At 38.4% G+C, this 18525-nt stretch overlaps 1 protein-coding gene across 1 annotated transcript in view; it reads right to left on the minus strand.

Moving 5' to 3' along the window:
- The window catches only part of LOC126395867 (tenascin-like), an 85866-nt gene that overhangs the window by 44121 nt on the left and 23220 nt on the right, over nt 1-18525 (minus strand). Inside the window, exon 3 of the mRNA XM_050053623.1 lies at nt 7129-7366. The gene's annotated coding sequence lies outside the window, so the exon portion shown is untranslated. The remainder of the gene's footprint in view (nt 1-7128; nt 7367-18525) is intronic.

Genomic DNA, 18525 nt, shown 5'->3' on the forward strand with positions numbered 1-18525 from the left:
GCTGATTAGCCAAAAATTTTCCTGATTTGTTACTGTGTTCAAAATTATTATATCTTAGTTGCTGTATGATAAATTCAGTTTTCTTTGATAGAATATTGTCCAGTTGCGATTTTGTACACTGTAATTGGGTCCATACTAACCACTGCATCAGTGACATTAACATCTGGATGACCAAAAACTTTCTAAAATGAAACAAAGACAAAAATGAGATTCTTGTGGTGGGCGCAAAACATCAGAGGGAAGAGATCAGTCCTAAACTGATATCACTGTCTCTAAAACCCAAAGAGCAGGTCAGAAATCTAGGTGTTGTCATGGATCCAGACCTCAACTTTACAAGCCATATTACAAGTATAACAAGGACAGCATTTTACCACCTATAAAACATTTCCAAAGTTAGATCCATCCTGTGTCAGTCAGATGCTGAAAAACTGGTTCATGCTTTCATCTCCAGACTAGATTACTGTAACGCCCTTCTTGCTGGACTCTCCAAAAAGACTGTGGGACGACTCCAACTTAATCAAAATGCTGCAGCCAGAGTACTCACTGGGACTAGAAAAACAGAACATATTACTCCCATACTCAAAACACTACACTGGCTTCGGATAAAATACAGAATTGATTTCAAAATACTCCTCACTATTTACAAAGCACTTAATGGTCTGGCTCCTCGATACATCTCTGACCTGCTCACAGCCTACATTCCCCCCAGAACCTTCAGATCATCAGACACTGGTCTCCTAACGGTGCCCATGATCCAAAATAAATTTGTTGAAGGTGCATTCAGTCATTATGGCCCCACTCTCAGGAACAAAATGCCTGATGATCTGAGATTCTCTGCAACTGTGTCAGCCTTTAGAGTCAAGCTTAGGACCTACCTGTTCTCCCAGGCCTATGAATAATGTGTGCCTCTGTCTGTCAACTTTATTATCTTGGTTAGTGGCAAAGACCAGCAGAACTGCAGTAAACATGTGTTAATGTGTGTCAACTCACTGTAGGAGAGATGAGAGAGCAAGTAATAGAATTGATAGTATCAGTAGTGAGGAAAATGAGTATTGAAATCAAATCAAATATTCAGAAACGATATGTATAAATAAATCGATATTTTTGGCAACACTAGGATGTCTTTATGTACACTTCATAAGATATGTAGATAAATGCATCCAAGACCACCTCAGCAAGTGGTTAGAGTGATCACATCACAATGCATCTTGGTGGTGGTTTACACCTGTATTTAGGCGCTGTGCACCTGTGATCAGATCACCCAAGACTCATGTTAATACCAGGTATAAAAAGGCTCTGAATATCATCCAGAATATCAGAGTCTCAGTAGACTTTTAAGTGACAAATTACAGTCACTTGTCCACTGTTCCACATGACTTGTTTTTGCTGTAAAGCTTATAGACAGGCAGGTTTGGGATTAATGGGCAGGTTGAGCCTGTGTGTATTCATCTTTGGTCCAAAATATGAGGGAGCTCTACACAGGTTGTGATGAATTTTCCTGTGAGGAATGCTTAAGATTTATATTTGAGGAAAAATCACTAAAACAGAAGCAGGAATCAAGAGACCACAGTGTGACAAGTCGCAGGCGTTTGGCCAACAGTCTTTGAATACAGCAAATAAGATCAGATCAGAGGAGTTCTCTATGACGACTGGATGTTGTCCTCCACTTTTATTATATCTCCCTTTTTTGTTATCTCCGCCAGGCCTAAGCCTGGAGTGGATGATGTATTGACAGTGTGTTTGTGTGTGTATGCATGTGCATCTGTCTTCCTGTCTGCAGCTAATCTTACATAGTACCAGACCAATCAGCCTGATATTTCTCAAGCCCATTTATGACTGTATGCTCAACAATCTCTTGTGGTTTTGGTGATTCGCAATTTAGTGACAGTTCTATACCGTCATTGACTGCAGACTCCTCACTCCATTCAACTGGCTGTTAGAGGCTGAAAATGATCAAATCACATAGCAAACAATGACACATAACATCTATAGAAAAGTTTGGTCTCATTTTGAAATAGAGCATCTGCAGATTAATTCCATACCTAATAGGTATAGGGCAGTATCACAGTATTATGGTATACCAGGGTATTAAGAAATACAGACGGTGTGATTTTCAATACCGTTAAGTACAATTTAAGACCCTCCTCTTTCTATGAAACTCATACACAGATGCTGTATTAATGATGTATTATGTAGTGTAGCCTACATTATGTGCTACCAGAGGTCAGTCTCTGCTGGTGGAACAGGCAGCTAAGCTGGGCAACATAGCAGCTGCGAGAGTTGGGGATAACGTTAAACTGCTGGCTAGCAACGGCAGAGAGAGAGAGACAGCAGGGAAAAGCAGCATATTTTCAAATCTACCTCAGTGAACTATGGGATTATTTCTACCAAACCAGAGCTGGTGATTGTTGGAACAGTGGACTAACTAACTAGATGACTAAAAAGGCTAAATAAGGCAGCTTTGGAGAGTTTTATTTTATTTCTGTCAAGTCTGAATGAAGCGTGTTTTACGATGAGTTAACAAGGCAATTAAGCTAACGTTAGTCTTATTCAGTGAAAGAAATAAACTTGAACTTAGAGGGTGTTCAGTTGTATTTCTCTGTTTAATGAGGACAATAAGTGTAGGAACATTACCTTAGCAAAGAGAGCTTGCAGAACATGCATGTAGCAATCTTGCTAACATTTATTGTTTCCTTATTAAGTTTAAACAGTTAGGCGAACCCAGGACAATTGGTTACCATTACACTATTGCATGCATATTAAGTGGAAATCTGCCCTTTACTAGTTTGTTCTTGATTAGTTATATTTGGAGAACAAGCTGCATGATGTGTCTTAGTTGAATTGATGGGTATGGCACATATTTTCCATTACTGTCACCACAGTGCCTTTAAACCCCTCTCATCAGTCCTCTTTTCTTTCCTCAACTGTCCTGACCTCTGATCCGACCTCTCTCTTTCTTCATGTCGCCCCCACACCAGCATTTTTTGCACCCCTTCACCTTCACATAGATATAAAACTGAGTTTGAGTTTCACAAGTCCTTGCACATCTGGTGTGTGGTAGGATAAAGGTAGGTTATGAGTGCTGTTGTAAATCTGAAAACTAGGTCTGTCAATATGTTTTTTTTTTACCTCCTTCTAGAAGACTTTACAAGACACAAAGACTGATAATTTGCAGTCTCTGAGGTGAAGAATGAATCTATTAAAAATCCTAGGCACATGTTTCAGGTGAAGATGCTCGCGGTAGCTTCAAAAAGTGGTGCAATGTTGCTAGTCTGTATTTCCAAAATACCTCAAATATGATTTTTATACAAAATGTGATATTGTAGATGTGTGTTTAGTAAAAACCCACAAATACATCATTCAAAGCGGACCAGGGGTTGACCAAGGACATCTAATTTGACTAGGGGACATGGGAAGACAATTTGGAGAGAAAATTGAAATAAATATAACCTGTTCACTAAGCTATAATCCAGAATTGCAGTAGCTTTAGTTCTCTTCCCCCATGTTGGCAGCAAGAAGGGAACTTTCCCGCGTGGAAAAGAGAAACTGGGAATGTTGGCCCTGGACTGAGGACATCTGTTTTGCCTAGTCAAAGAAAGAAAAAAGGCACTGAGGCACTTGTCCTTTACCTTTAGCAAAACTGAAAGTACCACTGCATTATTTAATGTTAAATTTGTTGTCCCTGATCATCTCTGTGTGTGCAATCAGTCAGCTTCTGCTGATGAGACACAGACAGCAATGTCCTCATTTCACACTCATGAGAACAATACAAGTGCAGCATGTCTGGACTCTTCTCTTATGGAAAACACTCGTGGCTGACAGCAGCGTGTCAGGACTCTGGTCAGCATGCATCTGCTTGTTTGTTCGTCTGGGATATTTTTGCATTTTTTATTTGGCAAAGTCTGATTCTAATAGCATCTGGAACAGCTGGAAATCATCTCAAGAAAAAAGTAAGCCTAATTTGACTAGTTACTGTAGCCGATACAATAACAGAAACTGCAACACCCCATTAGCAGATTTTAAATTTCCCCACTGCGGCACAGATATCCTGAAGTGGTCCTTTAAGAATAATAAACCTGAGCTTTATGTGTTCCCGTGTGAGTCTCAACAGGATGCAGACTTCAGTTTCAATTTGCAATTATGGGGTCTCTCCTCAATCAAGGAGAAAAAGCTTGAATATTTGTAATAAGATACTTTTTAGATTTTTTTGGAACAGAAACAATTGATGGATCTATAGAAAATTAAACTATTTTGATAACTGGTGACTCGTTTCAGTCAGTTTTCAAGCAAAAACCCCAAACACCTCCTGATTCCAGTTTCTCAGATGTCATGATTTGCTGCTTGTCTCTATATGTGTTAGTGAACTGAATATCCTCTGGTTTTGACTGTTGCTTAGACAAATCATTCTACCTAAATATGCCACCTTGGCCTCTGGGAAATTATAAAGTACATTTTTTCAGTAATTGCTCCCATTTTATTGACAAAATGGTTGATTAATAGGTGCCTTGTGGAGTTTTCCTACAAACAAACAAAAGTGTAAAGTGTATTTCCTTCTTCATTAAACATTTGTGAAGCTGATATTTAAATTATCTAACATTCAGCATTGTTTACAACCATGTTCAGTAGCTTCCAGTCTTCTTTCCTGCCACCTGTTGATCAGTAGAATAAAGTGACACCACTGGTGGGACTGTGTATTGCGTTACCTACATGAGATTAACAAAACAAGGACCCCCTCATAGAAATAGTTCCATTATACCACCAGAGGTCTAAAACTCCACAGGGAGACTCTAACATGCTGAGAAATTAATCTAATAAATTATGGATACTGACAATAGTTGTTACTTGCAGCCCTTGTCCACAGCTTTGATACTCATTGTAAAGCAGCTAGTTTTTGCTCATCATACATATGTGCATTTAATGCTGTGTAGGATATCAAAAGATAGCCCTCGACTGGTTAATGACCAAGCAAATAAGAGCAGATTTTAATTAGCTGAGAATTCCACTACTTACAAAACAGCCATCTGTGCTCAGTCCCCCTCATAACCGACACACCTGATTCTAGACACTCTGGCAGATTTACAATGTTAAAGAGCAAACGCTGACCCAGTTAGAGCTGACACAGAACCTGCACCCTTATATAACCATATACGTATATTCATTTGAGTATTCTGTACAGTAAATGATGTAAACAGTGACTTAATTTAGTTTGTCTGATTTAGGAAGAAGAGAGATGGAGAGACACTCAAATGAACGTTTTTTTTACAAAGCCACATGTGCTCTCAGTGTCACTCTGGTTACACAAGCTACACCTCTGCAGCTCAACTGACCCTGACATCTAACACATTTTACATAAAATGCAAAGGCGTGTGATGAGTTATGATCAACCACTGGCTCTTTGTGTAGAGGTCACACAGAGGAAAACAATGTGGGATGAGCCCTGGGGGAGCTCCAACCACTAAATCAGCTGTCCCCACGACAGAGGTTTGTTTCATTGGGTTCATCCACATGCACATTAATATTCCACTACTATTCAGAATATGACAATTTTCTGAATTTGATACAGATCTTGTGAACAGAATATTCCGTTTGCATATTCAAAATTAGGCCTTATTCTGAATGTAGCATTGAGATATGTTGGATATGCTGATATTATCCAGGTTTAAGGGGCATTCTTTGGACATGAATACAGCGCAGAATATGCGTTTCAACTGGAGTCAGCTAGCCAACACTTTGCAATGCTGGGGTAGAGATGCGTGCCCAAAAGAAAAGCCAACATTTCTGGTCAGAGGGAGAAACATGCCTCCTTCTAAACATTATGAAAGTCTTGTATATCAGCAGGTTTTTGGATATGTGCAAATATCGCAACGCCAACCCTTTCAGGAAGCTGTTTAAAGGAATGAAAGACGGAGGCTCTGTTTGCATGGTCATACAAGTCCCCCACTGGTGAATAAGTTTTAAAAAATCGGATTTGATGCAAAAAAAGCAAAATGACACGAGCGACTCCAACCGTTCCACTTCACCATATTTTGACTTGATATACAATATGTTGGGCATTGGCCACTGTCAAACACATCCGAGAATGGCGTCAACTTAAGTTATGCGCAGCTGCATGGAAAGAGGAATATTAGTAGAATATTAATTTCCATTAGCTGTGTAAACAGCTTAGTAGGCATATCATCTTTTTCAGAATAATGGCAAAAAACTAAATATTTTGTGAGACACCCCTGTCACTCTGCTGCACAGACACATCCCAGGATTCCCAGCACATAAAAAGAGAGGCTGTAAAACATCCTGCACTGAATAGCTGCCGATGGGAAATGATGTGCATTTAGATTCCAGTTGTAAAATAAAACAAAAGGTTTGAGTTCTACAGTACATCAGAGGAACTGAATGATTATAATCTTCGTGAGCTGAAACATTCAGAAGTTAAAACAACCGTAAGCCAGACGTTGATTTCAATTAAGCAGAGCTAATGGACTGAATGGATGAGGTAGTTTTCTTTCTCCTTGCCCACACTGGCAAATCCTGCCACTCACTTTTCCCTTTAATTTAATCTCCATGATGGAAAAATGACACACAATGAAAACTGAATTGCATTGCCGAAGGTAACGTGATGAATCATCAGGCTGCAAAGCCTCACCAGACTGAAGGATACTTACACTAACCCTTCATGCACAAACACACACAGATGGACAGTTTTTATTTTTGGAGTATTGATGTACAACCTGACAAAAAATTGAGAGACTCTTTTTTGGCAAGAAGCATGCTGGCTGCTGGCCCCTTCTCTACTAAGATGATCAAAGCTTCCACATGTTAACTCCCTCAGCCCTCATCACCATCTCTGATCCTGCATTGGCTGCTATGTGTGTCTGACTAAGGAAGAAGTTGCAGCATACACCAAGAATGTAGTTCCAATGAGCTATAATCAATGTCTTCTGGTGTTGGAGTAACCTGCGCTAGAAAGAAATCTACAGCTAAAGAAAGGCAAAAGAAGAGAAAGCTAACTAATGCTGTAAATGGCTTTATTTTGAAGAAAATTATTCAAAGAAAGCCATAGAAAAGAGAATTGATTTTTGTTACATGAAATCTAAATTTCTCTCAGAGACACACATGAATAAATCATCTTACCTGTACAGATGCTATCTACTTGTCACAAGCCCATGCAGGTAAGATGAGGCACTCCTCCAAGTCTCCACACTTCATTGAAGCAAAGAAAAATGATGCTTTGCTCTGTTGTGTCACTGCTCCGTCTTGCAGCCTCTCCAGCAAGGTGGCAGCTCTGTCTGTCTGTCTGTCAGCCCTCCCTCAGCCAGCTTCCTTATCTTCCCTCACCGTTCACAGCTCAGGCTGGAGTTCAGCTCCTTCACTGACAGAGAGAGAGTGAGTCAAAATCACACAGAGAGAGGGAGAGAGTGGGAGTAAATGTCTTTTAAAGTGTTGAGGAGTAGTTTAGGTCAGACCCCCATTGCTTAAACTCCAACCCTTAAATAGCCGTCATTTTCCCTCCCTCCACAGCCCTTTGTCCCTCCCTCTGCTGAAACTAATAGATGCAGAGCTGGGCTGCTGCCTTTAAATGAGATGCCAGTGTTACTGGGAGTCATGACAGAGCAAGCGGTGCTTGTGGTTGTGCAGGAAAATTAGAGGGGAAAGCCGGGAATGAGAGGAAAGTGAAGTCACAATGTAGACAGCAGACAGACGCTTCCCCTTCAACCATATTAACTTCGCAATAATGATTTATGATTGTCTCCTAAAGAAATAAAGAATAATAATCTTGCTGCAGCCCTGCCACAGTGATGGATACCTACAGCAGCTGAAACACATTTTATAATGCATGCAAAGCGCTCTTAATTGAATAAATCTGTGGCATATTTCCTGATTGAAGAGTTCCAGTAATTATCCAGTTGATGATGCATAAATAAAAATGACTAAAAAGTGGATGGTTAACAGCGAAGCCAATCTGTAATTCCTGCAGGAAATGTTTCCTTGCTCAGACACAGTTATTTCTTGTGCAGACACGGTTACATTCTCATACGTTTAACAGATGGGATGAGCAGGAAACAGATTTTTAACTGTTAGCGTCCAGCCAGCTTGGATTAAAATGAAAGCAAGCTGCAAAGGTGTACGTGATTTCAGTCATTCCCAAACCTGAATGTTAAACTACAAGACTACTGGAGAAGCAGGCAGCATGTCACCATACGGACGCAGTCACCACACAGTTTGATCCTATTAATATGATTAGATGAGGATAAGGCTTAAATCTTTAAAGTGAGTCTGTGAGGCTGCTTAAGATGTTTACAGCATGCTTGTTTACTGTTTGTTGTGAATGCAAAGTGTCAAACACCTTTAGATTGAGCAGGATCATGCAGATTTGTATTACTGATTAATTAGCAGATGTTTTTTGTTAAATTGATAAATCATTTGGTTTATAAAAATGTCAGAGACTTGTTGAGAATTGTCCATCTCAATTTCCTAAAATACGAAATAGCATTTTCAGTCGTTTGTTTTGTCCAACTAACAGTCCCAAACCAAAAGATAATCAATGTATTATCACATAAGATAAAAAAAGTAGGAAAAAAATTAGCTTGAAAAAAAAAAAAAAAAAAAAAAAAAGACTTCATCAATTAATCAACCAACTGTTGACCTGGCGACATTTGCAGCGTCACTTCTTAGATGTGTGATTTGAAATGTATCCATTCAACTTTTTTGCATTTAAGGAAGTTCAAATAATATCAAAACATGACGTATATTAAATGCACCATAAGGAGGCTACTGTACATTTACACTTCACTGTTTCATACAACAAATACAAGACTGCTGTAGGTTTTTCCTTCAGCATGGTGGACAGGACAAGCATGGGGAAAAAAATGATAAAAATAAGTACAGGGAAAATAAGCTTAAAAGGGGCCCATGAATTAGGACTGGACAAGATATCATCTTAGATAGAAGTGTTGTCTTTTCCTGGTTTTAAAAGCTGCATTACAATAAAGTGATGTAATTTTCTGAACTTACCAGACTGTTCTAGCTGTTCTATTATTTGTCTTTACCCAGTATTGTATCCACCTATTATCCACATCACTGATAATAAAATATCAAAAATCTCATTACATAAATATTTTGTGAAAGCACAAACAGTCAACCATATACAATTGTTGTAATATTGATATCGAGGTATTTGGTTAAAAATGTTGTGATATTTGATTTTCTCCTTATCGCCCTGCCCTACACTGAAAAAGAGATACCCACTCACAACCACCATACGGAAAGTTAGGGCTGTTTCTTCATTCATTTCATTTTGATGATTGTCTATTCATAGTTTGGTCCACTGGCACAGAGGCAACTGGATCGCTTTCAATTTTCCTCAGAGTCTTGCTATAACCACAGTAGTGGTGGAAGGAGTGGTGGATACTTCCATTATTACACTATCTGCCATTACTGCTACTGGTGATAGTATCCACAAAGAACTAACACTGATACTCCTTATTACTGGGGATAGCTACCGATAGCTATCAGAGAAAACAGAAAGTGCTATCCTCTTCCTGTTTTGGCTGTGCAATGACTGAAGCACTTCCTCTATGCCGTAAATTGAGCCCTCATTTTCCCAGGAAATCATACCTGGTGGGAACAGTACAGAATTGCAATATAAAAGTGAGGCTTACAGGGAACCAATCTAAATGAAGATGCCATTATTCTATAGCCAATAGTGCAATCAACATTTACTTCATAATGACAAGTTAAAGCAAAAAACGTGTCCATTGCCCCTTTAAAATTTCAGAAATAAATGAGAAAGCATTAAAAGATAAGCTGATTTGACAAATTGCCTGACTTTCCAACCAACACTCTAAATTAGGGTTGAGCTTTTTGATGATATATACTGTGTGACAGTAGAAATGTGTCCACTGGTAGAGATTTAGTAATACCATGTCTACTGCTGGAGCTATTCAGGACAGGACAGGCCCCCAGGAAGACCGCCAGACTTTGAAGCCAATTTGATATAGTGGCTTCAAAGTCGAGCGATGTGTAACTACTCTTTCCAGGTCTGTCCCGTGATGCCAAGGGGCCTAACAAGAGTTTTTCCCCATACACTTAAACTGTAAATCAGTGGATACATTTTTTCAAGCTCACAACTCCCACGAAATGACTTGTTTCACTATCAGAATTTGATCCACTCAGTCCGATAACATTTGGAAAGTCTAAAGGAGCTGCACGAATAAATCATTTTATCTCCATTCAAGTCAAGAGAGGGCTACCCAGAAGAAGTCAGACTGTCCGGCAGAAGTTAGCCAGTGGAATGAATGAATGAATGAATGAATGAATGAATGAATGAATGAATGAATGAATATTTATTTTCGTGTCTGGACATTTACATGACCCATCCCACATGGGATTATACAGACACATTAAATACAACAAAACAAACATTCCGGCTCATTGGACAGCACAATATCTATACATAAGCCTCACACAAATAAATCATACTCCAGGATATATACCAACCTATCAACACACCCACAGCCACCTAACCATAAAACAAAACACAGATCCAAAGATACAAAACAAAACAAAAAAAAGAGTTCTATTAGTACCAGACATAAATAAATACATAATTGTTCCAATTCATAAACTAATAATATATATCCTGTATCCAGACAAATAAACAAAATTTAAATAAATCAAGATAAGATTTGAGACATTTATCTGTTATAGGTCATTTTCTTCTCCTGTTCCATGCTTTGAAAATAAATTCAGCAAAGGCAAAGACATTATCAAAAAGATATTCAATTAAATCTCCATCCTCCATACTAAATGAATCAAAGTCAGGAGCAGAAACACTTCTAAACAAAACTTGTCGTAAATCATGGTATAAAGGACAATATAGGATAAAATGAATTTCATTCTCCACCTCATTCAGTTCACAATATTCACAGATTCTGTCCTCTTCAGTTACACCTCTGTATCTTCCAGTTTCAATATGTAGTGGTAATATACCACATCTTAATTGTGCACACAGTGACCTCTTAATTTTAGATAAATTATACTTAACATATTTTTCACATTTATAATCTTTCTTAAATAAACAGTAAGTTCTCAGTTTTGGTTTTTGCAGGATTTCTACTGCCCATGACTGTGTGTGTTTAGTCCTGATTTGTTTTTTCAACTCCTCTACCTTTACAGCTCCCATTTTAAAGTAATCATCTTCAAGTCCACATTCACCTAGTACATCAAATATTTCTGAGACCCATTCTCCTCCAACAGAAAAATCCCAGAGAAATATTTTACTGGCAACCCTGTTGGTTGGTAAATCCAATAACCTGTTCCATAATCTCACCATACTAACTTTCCATCTCATTTCACAAGAATCCCACCCCATATCTCCATTAAATGCCAAAACAGGTGCATATTTATGAAGACCTAGAAAGAATCGAATTGCTCGATTATGAACGTGTATGTTCTTTTGAAACCCTTTGAACCCCCAAAGACCTGACATATAATCTAGAACAGGACACACACATGTTTGATACAGTTTTGAATATGTAGAGTAACCCATATCTTTCAGCATTTTGGTTTTACCTATAATACCTCCCAACGCTCTACTTGCTGAGTCTGCTAGAACTGACGAACCTAGTAAAAAAGACATACTTTCATCTAAAAAGAAACCAAGATACTTACAAGATACAAGAGACAGTGGAAGTCTCTAGTGGGCTTGCCCTATATGCGCCTAACGACACAGAAGAGCTGGATAATTTTATACCCTGGAAGTCAAACTTTTTTGGCCTCATGCACCGCTGTGCAACCTTCATATAAATGAATACTGTATCCAGTTCTCCTTATACATCCATGGGGCAAGCTATGTAACAAATCAAGGATGGAGTCTCATATCTTGTGATTATTGCATAATTCTTGGTGATCTCATGAATCCATCTGCCTCATATGTGATTTGGGGAGACACAGAGGAGGAAAGTAAAGGTGTAAATGCAGAAACTTGTAAAAGTTATTGTTGTTGTAGAACCCTAAAGCTTCCATTTTGAAAGAATTCTTTTTAAGTCAAGTGTTGTCTCAGATGAGGCAGGTGTTTTTTGTTTGTATGTTAGTTCCAAATCAAAGATGACAATCATTAAATGTGATAAAGTACGGTATGGTTATCACAATATATACCATTGCTGTGATATACAATCACAAATACCGTGACAGAAGATTCTGACCATATCATCCATCCCTACTCCCAAATATTTTTGATTTACTATCAAATGGGACAAAAAATGGCAGCAAACCCTCATGTTTTATAATTTCACTTGAAAATGACAATTAATTGACTTTCAAGACCGACCAGTTAATTCATTGCTTAATTGTTTCAGGTCTGATGAAAATCAGTGTTTGATAATAAATAACCACTGATTTGTTTTGCCATTTGTAATTATTTTTACGAATATACAAATGCATTATTATTATGGCCTCAGTTTGTCAACAAAATGTTAAATGTGTATCTAAAGATATTACCTGCATTTCTGCATTCTTAAAGAAAAACAAATTCCAATCAAAAATGTTAGATCTGGCCTTGTTTTTAGAAACTGACAGGAAAGAGTAGCATCAAACTAAAACAACAAATCCTGACTAATCTAACGGCACAAAACAGCTAAGTAGATTTGTCACCTTTCATTGGTCGTGTGGTCGGTTAGGTAAACCAGGCAACAAAGACAATAACTGTCTGTGCCTCAAGATCTTGTATTACAGGACAGGAAATATATGCATGTCTGAAACAGAGTTCAAGTACGTGGTGAGGAGGGTCCACTCACAGAGGCAGAGGATAAACTCATAAAATCTGTCACCATTCTTTAAATCAAATCTCTCCCTCAGTCTCAGAAGACCCCAGGGTTCGGCTCTGAAGAATGAGACAATGTGTGTGGAACCAAGTAAATAGGTCACACTGTGGCCCCCTTTTAATTTAAGACTCCACATGTGTTTCACATGAACTACACACACTGCAATATAGCTCATGGGGCTCAGGCACACACCATAGAATATTTGCAAGTTATTGCTACTGCAGCTATAAACAAAATGGAAGTTATGATTACAAGGCAATCTGAAGAATGTGTAACACCGCTGGAACAAAAACACTTATGTAACAATGTCTGCTACTTAGACTAATAGTCTACAGCTGCTCACACTGACAATGTAATCATGCTGATGTTTAGCAGGTAGCCTATAATGTTAACCATATTCACCATCTTAGCTTAGCCTGTTAGCATGCTGACATCAGTACTAAACACAAAGTACAGCTGAGACTGATTGAAATGTCACTTTCGCAGGTCAAAGTGTTGGAAAGATTAAAATTTTGACCTAACAATGGCACTGTCTAAACAGTTATTGGTTGTCAAGACATTTTACTCCAAACCACAAATGTCAACCAGCTGGTGGCGCTCAGGGCCTGAATTTCAGTGTGGGACTGCTGGTATTGTGCATAATTTCATCAATTCACGCATATCTAGTACTTTTTTGCCAGTGATGTCAACTTTAACAATGTTAATCCTCAGGTTCCTCAAACGTAAAAAGTAACGGTTAGTGAGGAAAAGCTGCAGTCTAAAGACATGTTTTAGGCTAACTGGATCAGAATATATCTGTGGCTCCAACTTAACAATGCTGAGATGAGGTGCTCAATTCGTAAAATATGCAGTGACGTGCTTTTTACCAGCCAATGTTACAAGTGTCAACTTTAAGTGGCCATTCATACGGCGTTTCTCATACAACAGGGAAATGGAAAGAGTCGAGCATGGAGACAAGAGAGAGGGGGCCACAAAGAGACAGACTAAGGACACTAATGGGTTTATTTATACTCAACATTAGATACAGAGACGGACGGAGCCTTCTGTCTGTACTTGTGCACATTTTCTGAAAGCTTACGGATGAAAAGGAGCAGTACCACTGGAGATCTTGGATGCAGTGTAGTGTAGTTCAAGCAAGATACAACCGTCAGAGACAACAAAGAAATTTAAATAATGGAGAGGACCAGAGCTAATATAGTGAAAAGAATTCCTGAGCTGCATGTCGGGATGTATGGCTGCACAGACCCCTGCCATCTACGATGCTGCCTTTATTTTAAAGGTATAATTTTCTAACCCTTTCCACTGTTGTTACGTTTGTTGTTGTGTGAAACTTTTGGCCATGCCCACTAGTGCCACCTATTGGCTGTATCTATGCTATTTAAAGGATGCATGTAAGTATGACGGCAGTGACATTTACATTGTTTGTAACAGATGTTGATGATTTTCATACGTAAAAGGAGTATAAATAAGCATTGATGCAGCTCAAAGAGACGAGCACTAGAGAGGAGGAGAAAGAGACAACAAAAAAAATACAGCAATGTGAAGTTTAGTATAGTATAGTGCAGCATAGTTTAGAGAAACCCAAGAAAGCAACAAAATGCAATCTGAGGTACGAATAGGACAAGCTAGTAGTAAGTGTAGAACTCCCCAAAAAAAGTGTTTAAATACCCCCCCCTCCCCCTACCCCCAAGTCAGGGGAACACCAGTGTCAATACAATTGATCCTCTGGGGAACATAAATGTCTAAATAATAGTTGCACCCAGAAAATAGTTGAGGTATTTCAGTCTTGCAATCCTTACAGCCTCACTGCCTGCATGGCTAAAATGTGAGGTAATAAAGGTAAAAACATATAAAAGTCAAACACATTTGTGAGTAAAATCTGCCAAACAGATGGCTCATACCAAAACCATCCTCTAATCTCAAACACAAGAGCACCTGTGTTGGTTTAACAAAGTAGGTGTTACAGATACAGATCTTCCCCAACTTAAAGCCCCAGTTCCTTATTTTGAGCTTTGATTCATAACCAGATACAGACATATGCAAGTCCAGTGAAATAATAATGTGGATTTCAGTCTGAACACGGTTAAAGCTTCAGCACAGCAGAAAGAAATGAAAGGTTTAAGAACACTTCAAATAAACAGAAACTAGAATTACTGCCTCACGGTTATATGCCTCTGTGAACCAGTCAAGTTGCAGTTACAGTTTACATCCATGTCTGTCCGGGGTCATTTGTGGCCATGATAGTTCACAATGCTTAAAATGTTGCTGTAAAGAAGCTGCATATTCTAAAATGGGGATTCTTCACACACATCCTCAACCTGGCAGCTTAGAATATCACTACAATAAGCACAGCTTCAAGGTGGACACCCAATTGTCACCACTTCAGTATCTGACCAAATGTCTTCCCTTCTGTTATAACATTGAATAATGGCCAGAAAAGTGCTTTTGCAGAACATTATGATGTCACAGCGAAGCTGACTTTTGACATTTTGGATGTAAAATGTCACCATTTAATTATCCTTTGACATTGATGTGAAATTCTGTCATAATTAAAGTATGAATTCTAGAGTTATGGCCAAAACATGTTTGGTGAGTGAATTCTAGAGTTATGGCCAAAACATGTTTGGTGAGGTCACAGTGACCTTTGACCACAAAATTCCAATTATACAACAGTTAGTTCCGGCCCTGCAATCTGATTGGTCGAGAGACAGTAAAACCGTGATGATATTGGAGTACAACATCACGGTTATTTCACTGTGTATGTATCACTCCGCCTCACAGCTGATTGCAATCAACAATCAAATCAAAACTGACGGTTAGTGTCAGTTAGGTCAGCAGTTGCGTTGTAGGCTAATTAATTCATCCACTGTCAAACAGCCAAAAATATGGATTTATTTCCTAAAATAAGTTTTGAATTGAACTATGAATGGTCATCAGAGGAAGATGAGGGAGAGGAGAAGCTGAATCCATCTGAGCACACATCCAGGTTTGTCAGTGTTTCATCAGCGGAGCTCAATGACTTGGAGAAAAGCAACATACTGTCAGATCAGAAGGCAGAGTCGGCTGTGCCTGTGAAGCGACAGTCCACCATGCAGTCACCAGAGACTTATTTCACCGGCTGCACAATTAATGGAAACGTGCAGATAAATGTGTATAAAGAGTAAGTGCCTGGCGCACCATGTCTGCGTTACATAGCAACGGTGACAGCGGAGTCCTGAGGGAACTATTTTTGTTGGCGGAAGACAAATAAAATGCTTAAATTATCTATTTTGGCCTCGGCCTGCGGCCTCGTGCCTACGACCGAATCACAGCCGTGACGATATCACAGTACAACATCACTCCCTCTCGTGTGATATTGCTTAATCAGTACATCTTTGAGTCCAGGGGATGCTTGAGCCAAATTTAAAGAAATCTCCTCAAGGTGTCCTTGAGATATTGCGTACTCGAGAATGAGATGGATGCGAGGTCACAGTGACCTTTGACAACCATAATCTTATCGGTTCGTTGTTGAGTCCAAGTGGACTTTTTTTTCCCCAAATTAAAAAAAAAAAAAATCCTCTCAAGGCGTTCTTGAGATATCACCTTCACAAGACTGGGACGGACAGACGAACATACATACATACATAAGCATGGACGGACAACCCGTTAACATACAGTACAACAAATAACCCGAGACCATGAAATGGTAAGAAACAGTTATAACTTTGTGGCTCAAGATGAGCCAAAAATGTCAAATAATTCCCCTTCTGCTTCTCATTTTTGAGAATTACTCTCTTTTTTCATGATTTTATCTAATAATAAATAATTATCTCTAGGTTCTGCACTGGGTTTGGACAAAACAAGCTACCTGAAGATGCAGTCTTGGACATTTTTCACTATTTTCTAACATTTTTATTGACCAACAAATTGATCAGAAAAAATAATCAGCAGATTAACTGGCAATAAAAATAATCTGTAGCAATACTTGAAAGAAATTCGCTCACAAGTTATTCAGTTCATTAAAATGTTTTTTGAAAAGACTGCATGGGATTATTTTTGAAAAATGAAAAGATTAAGTTTTCTTTTTACATGCACTACAATAAATGTGTCCCCTTGCTTTGACAACTTGTCTAAGACTAAACATTTATTGGTAGTTTACACAGTTTATACACCTTGGTAGAAATTACAGCTGTGTCTTCCAGTCCATACAGTTGTGCTGACATGCTGCTTGGTCCAGTCCTCTGTAATCTCAACAGGCTGTGTGTGTCTCCAGTCTGACCTTTGGACAGGGTTGTAATCATAGAGCTCAATAGCTCATGGTTATTTTGGTCTCAACTGTTTACCTAAAATGAACCATAAGGTCAGCAAATGTTTAACTTTTTCAAACATGAATAAAAAGTGAGAAAACTTGACCATTAAACTTTTTTTATTAATTTCCAAACAATTTATCAGTTTATATGTACAAAATACTATATTTATATGTAACAACGTGGAAAATGTTGAAGTATTAAATTGCCATACGACTAATTACATTGCCAAAAATAAAGACTTGTACAATGAAAGAGTCATTTTTTATATAGACATGGATTAAGGTGAAACATTTACATGGTTACTAACAGAATGTTTAATTATGAAGCTCTAGGATTACTGGGTGGCTTTAAAGTAGGAGGTAAATGTACCGTCTGATCTTTTCAAGTTAAAGAGTACAAAACTAAGGTGAAGAAAGAATGGGGACCAGTCTGACTTGCAAATAAACTTTCAGTGTTTTGTGTTGTAAAAGCAGCTGAAAATATTGAATAGTCTTTAGTTTCTATATTAGTTTTGATAAGTGGGGAAGGTTTTTGTTTCACGTTTCTTCTAAAAATGAACCGATAGAATTGCACATGCAGTTCCTATAATTAAAATGTGTTATCACCCTTTAGTGAAAGTTGCCACCAAGGACTCCCAGTCTTTCCAGAACATTCAATTACCTCACTGTGAAAAGAAACTATTTGTTTTAACTTCATACAGTTAGTATCTGTGCTGTATTAAAATTTTAAGTTGACTGAATCTGAGAAGACTAGTTAAGGTAATTTTGTACGGATTCAATTTGTCTTTTCAAATTCTGTCAACTTAAAAGTTTAAGGCAGCCCAGACACTAACTTAAACACTATGAGCAACACAGCAACAGACTACAAGTCGTTTTCAATAGATGCCACTGACATGAAGCTACAAACTGATGCCAGACACTTGTCACTGCAGACGGTCATGACATGCTACAAATCAAAAAAATTTCAGCACTCCAACGACTGGTAAAGCATCAACAAGTCATATGTTTGTTTCTAGCTGTATTAATGTATTATTTAGCTTAGTTCGCTGGTGTTGTGCTAGCTTTCTGTGCATGGCGGTGCAACAGGGTCAATTCAATTTTATTTTATTTATAAAGCCCAATATCACAAATTACAATTTGCCTCAGAGGAATTTACAGCATACGACATCCCTCTGTCCTTGGACCCTTGGAAATGTCATTAAAATATGGCTCGGACATTGATCATAGTACAGATATTTTTTAGGGATGCACCGAATATTTGGTAACCGAATATGTTCGGCCGAATATTGCAAAAAAACACACATTCGGTATTCGGTGGAATAAGTGAAAAGCAAGGCCAAATAATAGCGGCGTGTTTTGATAACGCAATCAAACAGCGTGCGGTGACGGACGGAGTAAAATGTCGGCAGTGTGGCAATA

Source organism: Epinephelus moara, chromosome 9, assembly GCF_006386435.1.
Source record: "Epinephelus moara isolate mb chromosome 9, YSFRI_EMoa_1.0, whole genome shotgun sequence".
NCBI lineage: Eukaryota > Metazoa > Chordata > Actinopteri > Perciformes > Serranidae > Epinephelus > Epinephelus moara.